General features: G+C 44.4%; 1 protein-coding gene across 2 annotated transcripts in view; it reads left to right on the forward strand.

The window, feature by feature from the left end:
- The window catches only part of LOC123518622 (broad-complex core protein isoforms 1/2/3/4/5-like), a 101,271-nt gene that overhangs the window by 85,341 nt on the left and 8,430 nt on the right, over positions 1–7,500 (forward strand). The gene's annotated exons all lie outside the window — the stretch shown is intronic.

Genomic DNA, 7,500 nt, shown 5'->3' on the forward strand with positions numbered 1-7,500 from the left:
GAGACAAAAGAATGAGAGAAAGATATGGGAGGGAGGGTATAAAGAGAGAGAGAGAGAGAGAGACTGACCGGTGCTGTACCTTCGTTTGCAGGCAGCGTGATGATGGTGGGTCCCGGAGGAGGCGGCGGCGGTGGTGGTGGCGGTGGCGTTGGCTGGGAGGGAGGGGGACCGGCCGCGTGTCCTGTCTGCCTGAAGGTGCTATCCAACAAATACAACTTAAGGACGCACATGGAAGACAAGCACTCGCCCCTACAGCATATCTTTCCCTGCCCCATATGTCGTAACGTGTATAAGACGCGTAATTCTCTCCACAACCACTTCTCCATGCGCCACCGTGGTCTCAAAATGCCCAAAATGTAAGGCGGTTATTAAAGGTTCGAGTCCGGGGTGGTTCTTGAGGTGTCCGTGAGTCCTCCTCTCTCCAGCCGACAGTCGTGGTTCTCAGTGGTTCTGTACACCTCCCCCCATATTCTTACCCACCACCCACCACCGGCCCCCCCATAAAAAGCCCGCCACCCATTCATCAGCCCCTAATACTTAAGACTAAAGGGAAATTTTGTTATTCTTAGTCTTATCCCAATTTTTATTCCGTGTGTGTGTGTGTGTGTGTGTGTGTGTGTGTGTGTGTGTGTGTGTGTGTGTGTGTTTGGCCCTTGTTCTTGATCTCGTCATCGTTCTTGTCGTCGTCGTTATCCTCCTCCTCCTCCTCCTCCTCCTCCTCCTCCTCCTCCTCCTCCTCCTCCTCCTCCTCCTCCTCCTCTTCTCTCCTCCTCCTCCTCCTCCTCCAGTTTTATATATGAAAAATAACACGGTAGTTTTATAAGTCTTGTTACTACCTACACGCACACACACACACACACACACACACACACACACACACACACACACACACACACACACACACACACACACACTCACACAAGCGTACATAGCAAGAAATTTACGTTCTTTTATGTATTTTTTTTTTATCAATTTTTTTTTATGAAATCGAGAATGGACACAGGAGGAAGGGGTGGAGGGAGTGGGAGAGTGGGTGGGTGGAGGGGAGGGGGTGAGAAGGAGGTAGATAGATAGATGAATACATAGATAAGACGTCATTTCTATATATATTTTTGTTATCAATGGCGTTTTCCTTTAGATTAACATTTAAACCTCGCTGTGTGTGTGTGTGTGTGTGTGTGTGTGTGTGTGTGTGTGTGTGTGTGTGTGGAAAGCCCTGCATCGTGGGTGTGGCGGGGAGGGTTGGGGAGGGTTGTGGGTAGGAGCAGTAGTAGTAGCGAGGTGGTGGGGGGGGAGGAAGGGTAAGGGGTTGGGGAAGGGGAGGAGGAGGGGTAACCTTGTACCTAACCCGGATATTGCCATGCCCCCCACTCCTCCTCCTCCTCCTCCTCCTCCTCCTCCTCCTCCTCCTCCTCCTCCTCCTCCTCCTCCTCCTCCTCCCGCCCACAGTACCTCCACGCCTAGCTGCCCGCCCACGTACACACACACACACACACACACACACACACACACACACACACACACACACACATTCATGTTCTACTGTGTGTGTGTGTGTGTGTGTGTGTGTGTGTGTGTCCGTGTCCGTTCGTTCGTTCGTTCGTTCGTTGAGGACTGGAGACTTCATCGCCTTCCTTCATCCATCTTACTGGGTAAATGACACACACACACACACACACACACACACACACACACACACACACACACACACACGAAAAAAATCAAAATCACAAGTTAAAAAAGAAAATAGATAAATAAAACCAACCCAGAGAGAGAGAGAGAGAGAGAGAGAGAGAGAGAGAGAGAGAGAGAGAGGAAAGACTGACTAGGTGGTGGTGGTGGTGGGCTAGGGCTGGGGCTGGGGCTGGTGATGGTACTGGTGATGGTACTGGTGGTGGTGGTGGTGGTGTGGTGGTGGTGGTGGCGGAACATGTCACCAAGCTCACGTAATAACATGGCGTCCTGTTGTTATCTTGCAGGAGCGCTGGGCGGGGTGATACTGGGAAACAGAAAACCCCGGTGGCTGTGTCCAGTGTGCGGGAAACTGCTAAGCACTCGCTCCAACCTTAAAATACATTTGCAAGACAAGCATTCCTCTCTGCAGCACGCGTTCCCCTGTCCCGTGTGCGGCCATGTCTATAAAACGAGAAATTCCTTGCATAACCATATGAGTATTCGCCACCGGGGGGTCCGCATGCCGCCCCCGCCCCCGCCGCCGCACCCACCACCACCGCCGCCGCCGCCACCACCCCCTCAGTCGCCGTCTGCGTCATCATCGTCGCTTCCCACAGGCCACCTCCTGCCTTAAGCTCCTTCTGCTGCTACTCCTCCTGCTGCTACTGCTGCTACTACTACTACTACTACTACTACGTTCAGTGTCATCTTGGTGTTACTGCTGTTTTTCCTTCTCTTCATCTAGCTCTCCCCACTCCTCCTCCTCTTCCTCCTCCTCCTCCTCCTGCTACTTTTTTTGCCCCTAATTCTTGTTCTCGTTCTCTCCGTTTTTTGTAATCGTTCTTGCTGCTGTTCCTCCTCCTCCTCCTCCTCCTCCTCCTCCTCCTCCTCCTCCTCCTCCTCCTCCTCCTCCTCCTCCTCCTCCTCCTGCCACTTCTACAACAGTCAGGATGTGGCAGTCTGTCTACCCCCACCCGTCCCTGCAGCCTACCCCCCGCTCTACCGTCTGAGCCATCCCACCCCACACCCCCACCACCAGTCTGCCCGTTGATGTTGTTGTTACCACCACCACTACCGCCACTCCACCACCACCACCACTACTACTACCACTACTACTGCCACCCCTACTCCCTCGCCCACTACAAAGCTCCCAACAGTAGCTACCTCCAACTAGTGCAACCAACATTTGCTACACGCGTATACAACAACAACAACTACTACTACTACTACTACTACTACTACTACTACTACTACTACTACTACTACTACTACTACTACTACTAACTACTACTATTACTACTACTAGTACTACTACTAACAACTAACTAACTAACTGGGAAGTATTTTACATATCAGTTTGCCACTACTACCAATACTAGCTATTACTACTAACCACACACACACACACACACACACACACACACACACACACACACACACACACACACACACACACGAATGAATGACGAGCCTCACATCGGTAACCAATATGTGTGAATGTCAAACAAATCATAGGTGTGGCGCAGGTTGATGGACACACCTGCGCAGGTCAGCTTAAGGGGGGCGGGAGATGTTAGCAAGTAAAAGGAGGAGGGGGGCGACGCTCCCTGTGTATATGGATGAGTAAATTTGCCTTAGATTACTGACACTGCCACAGAGAGAGAGAGAGAGAGAGAGAGGTGCATTGGGTTACGAGCTTATTCTAACGGTGGTGGTGGTGGTGGTGATGGTGGTGGTGGTGACGGTGACGGTGACGGCACCACCCCCCCTCAATGCGACGACGACCATGATGACGATGATGGGGATGATGATGATGATATAACCACTGCTGATGACGATGATGAGTCCTACTGTGGTGAGAGATACAATATGTGATGACCTAACTCTTTTGTAAGCTGTATGGTGGTGATAGTGACTAGTGTATAGTGATGTATAGTGATAACCTGACGGCCGCGAGCCTCCCTATGTATGTATATCGAATACATATGTATACGATGTGTAGACACGTACACACATCCCTTTAGAAAAACGTACACACACGCGCACGCATACACATACGTACATATAAAGGCATACATACGTACATGGATAAACACATACATGCATACGTACATTATATAGTGCTGTGTGTACTTAAAAAGTGTTCCTGTAGATTTAATAAGAGTGTGTGTGTGTGTGTGTGTGTGTGTGTGTTTGTGTACGTGTGCGTGTGTGCATAAATTTATTATTATTCCTCTTACTCGTTACTTTATTATTATTATTATTATTATTATTATTATTATTATTATTTCCATAATTGATCATCTCATGTTTGTTCCTGTTCATAAACAAACAGAGAGAGAGAGAGAGAGAGAGAGAGAGAGAGAGAGAGAGAGAGAGAGAGAGGTCATTGTCCTGTCACCAAACACGCACACACACACACGCACGCACACGCGCGCGCACACACACACACACACACACACACACACACACACACACACACACACACACACACACACACTGCAGTAGAGATAACATTAGTTGTAATAATAATAATGGTGATGATGGTGATGATGATTGTGATGATTTCATGAGGTGTTTACAAGATGGTGATGTCACAACCCGAGGGAGTGACATCATGTTTTATAATAAGGTGAAGGCAAACACATCTACGTACACACAAACACACACTCACTAAATTGGTTCCTTTAGTTTAAGATTGCTTAGAATAATTGTTTATATATATTTTTTGGTTAATTTTCGCTTTCCTTTTTTTTTTTCTTTTTTTTTAGGTTAGAATCGAAGGCTGTTTCGTAATTTTTCGTTCAACTGCCACAAATCGATTTTTTTCAGTTTTTTTCCTGCTTTTCCACATGTTTCGCTGTTGTTTCCTTTAGTTTTCGTTCGATTTTTTTTCCCTTTTCAGCTGTTTTGCCCATTTGACAACTGTTTTCGTAATGGTTGGTCCAGAGAAGGTCTTTGCTTAGTTGTAAGTTACGGATACGACGTGAGAGGTGTTTCAAAATGCTTCGTTCACTCACCAAAATGGACTGACCGAGCGAGTGTTTCCTTACGTTTCGTATTGTAATGTATGTACGTATGTATGTAAGAAAGAATGCAAGTATTTAGTACGGAGCGATGAAAAAAAAAACACATTGAACGAAACACAAAGACACAGAGCGACTGGAGTGAAAAGAGAAAAAATATGATCACGTGTGATTGAAAAGAAAAAAAATGAAACAAAAATTGTACATTGCAAGCAGTTATTCATAATGACTTGGCCTTGAGAGAGAGAGAGAGAGAGAGAGAGAGAGAGAGAGAGAGAGAGAGAGAGAATTGTAAAACACATTTGTATACTCCTGAACAAAAAGTGGAATTATTGTAACTCTTATATACATAGATGAATATTTACCTGAAATTACACCTGTGAGATAAGTAATTAAGTAACTAGGTAACTCGATGATGATTCTTGTGATTGGGACTGTGATGTGGCGAGGCGGAAGTGACGGTGAGAAGATGATATAAAAAAAAAAAAACTAGATAACAGAACTGGAATACTAAAAAAAAAACTATGTAAGACAAAAAAAAAAAAACACAAAAATATATTAGTCTGTGCTGTGATGTGAACCGTGAGCCATTTTCTATGAGACGAGCTGTGATTGGTGAGTTGTCATAAGGTGTTTAGTGTAAGCCCCACTGTGATTCGCTGCCGCTTTGTACGGAGGACTGGCATTGGTCAAGACACTATTTTTTTCTCCGTTTTTTACAATGTACAAAGGGACCTGAAGGAGCGAGTGAGAGAGCGAGAGAGAGAAAGAGAAGGAGTGAGAGGAAGGCTCGTATCTTAGAAGCACTTGGACCTCTCACCCGACTGTTTTCAAAGGCTACAAGGATGATCAGTCAGGTTCTCTCCCCCACCCCTTCCCAACCCTCCTTCTTTGTTATCATTGTGACATCACTCGTGATTGTCACTAAAAACAATGGAAAACCCAAGAAATTTCCTTCGACTCACTCAATTTATGGTACGTTCTTCAAAAATATTTCAATAACTTACACGATCTTCCATTAAAACTTGTTCTCAGTCATTAAAGTCACGGAAACAATCTTGGAAACCCCCAATAACTTCCACTAGAAATAGATTCTCGAAAACTCCCATAACTTCCACTAAACCATTTAAACCAATAGCTTCCACTACAACCTGTTAAACTATCATTAAATTCTTAAAAACTCCAATAACTTCCAGTAGAACATGTTAGATTATTATCAGAACCATGAAACACCCTTGAAAACCAATAACTTCCACCAGAAAATGTCAAACTCACCGGATTCTTGAAAATACCTTTGAAAACCCTCATAATCACTACAGCCTGCCAAGCTATCACCGGAATCACAAAACCACCCTTGAAAACCCAATAACTTGCATTTTAACTTCAAATTATCACCGGAATCACAAATCCACCTTTGAAAACCCTAATGACTTCCTCTACAACCTGTCAAACAACTTCAGAATCACAAAATTAACTTAGAAAATACCAATAACTTCCACTACAACCTCTCAAACTACCACCAGAATCACAAAAACTTCCTTGAAAACCCCAATAACTTCCACTACAACCTGTCAAACTACCACTGGAATCTCGAAAACCCCAATAACTTCCTCTACAACCACAAACTATCACCAGAATCACAAAAAAAGCCTTGAAAACCCCAACAACTGCCACTAGAACCTGTTGAAAGCAGTAGAGGGAATGAGATATCGAAGTGCTTTGAAATACGAGTCGAAGAGAGAGAGAGTGAGTGGTAATTGATATTTTGTAACCACGCCTGTGATCTGGTGATGTATTAGAGCCTATGTAATTGTATATAACTCGTCGGTGGTGTACGACAATGACCTGACGTGTGTACTAAGTCTTCTTCCCCCTCCCCCCTCTCCCCACGAAGTACGACAATTGTTTGCCTGTGGGTACGAGAGTTTATATTCTTTTCCCCCACTATGATGATGTGACTCTCGACTTTATTCTCCTTCTCCTTTACCTTCCTCATGTACCGAGAAATTATATAAGAAAGGATGTATAAGAGAATATGAAGAAGTAGAAGAGAGGAGATAGAAAAGAGAGAGTTGTATAATGTGAATTTCTCCTTTTTATTCTCTTCTTCCATCTATAAGTAAGGAAATTAAAAAGAATATATGAGGAGATAGAAGAGAAGAAGAAAAAGAGAGAGAGAGAGAGAGAGAAATAGGGGGAGATATATTAAATCAGATTATTAATATATAGGATTAAAAAAAAATATTGTTAAGATGAAGGAAAAGACAAAAAAATATGAAACTGATTAAAGTGAAGGAAATAATATGTGAACAAACAACTTTTTAGGAAGGAAAGGGGAGAGGCTGTCACACACACACACACACACACACACACACACACACACACACACACACACACACACACACACACACACACACACACACACACACTACGCATATTCCAATGACAACACGAAAATTACTTAGAAAAAAATAAATAAATAAAATACCTAAAATAAATCATCTAGACGCACGAAAGAGGGGGAGGGAGGGAGGGAAGAAGAAGAAAAAGAAGAAGAAGAAGAAGAAAAACAAAGACAAAAAAAGTGGATAGGTGGATTAGATAAGTGGACCGTAACTTATACATTAGCATCAGATTCCTCCACCGTGATGGATGAGGTGGAGGATCTGAATACTTTGTTAATATGTTGTGAATCTCTTGAGTGGAGGAGAAGGTGGAGCAGGTGGAGGAAGTGGAGTTGTGGAGATGGGATGAACTATGGAGAAACTGAGTGGAAGAGGAGGTGGAGTAAACAGTGGAG

The sequence above is a fragment of the Portunus trituberculatus genome, chromosome 6 (genome assembly GCF_017591435.1).
Source record: "Portunus trituberculatus isolate SZX2019 chromosome 6, ASM1759143v1, whole genome shotgun sequence".
NCBI lineage: Eukaryota > Metazoa > Arthropoda > Malacostraca > Decapoda > Portunidae > Portunus > Portunus trituberculatus.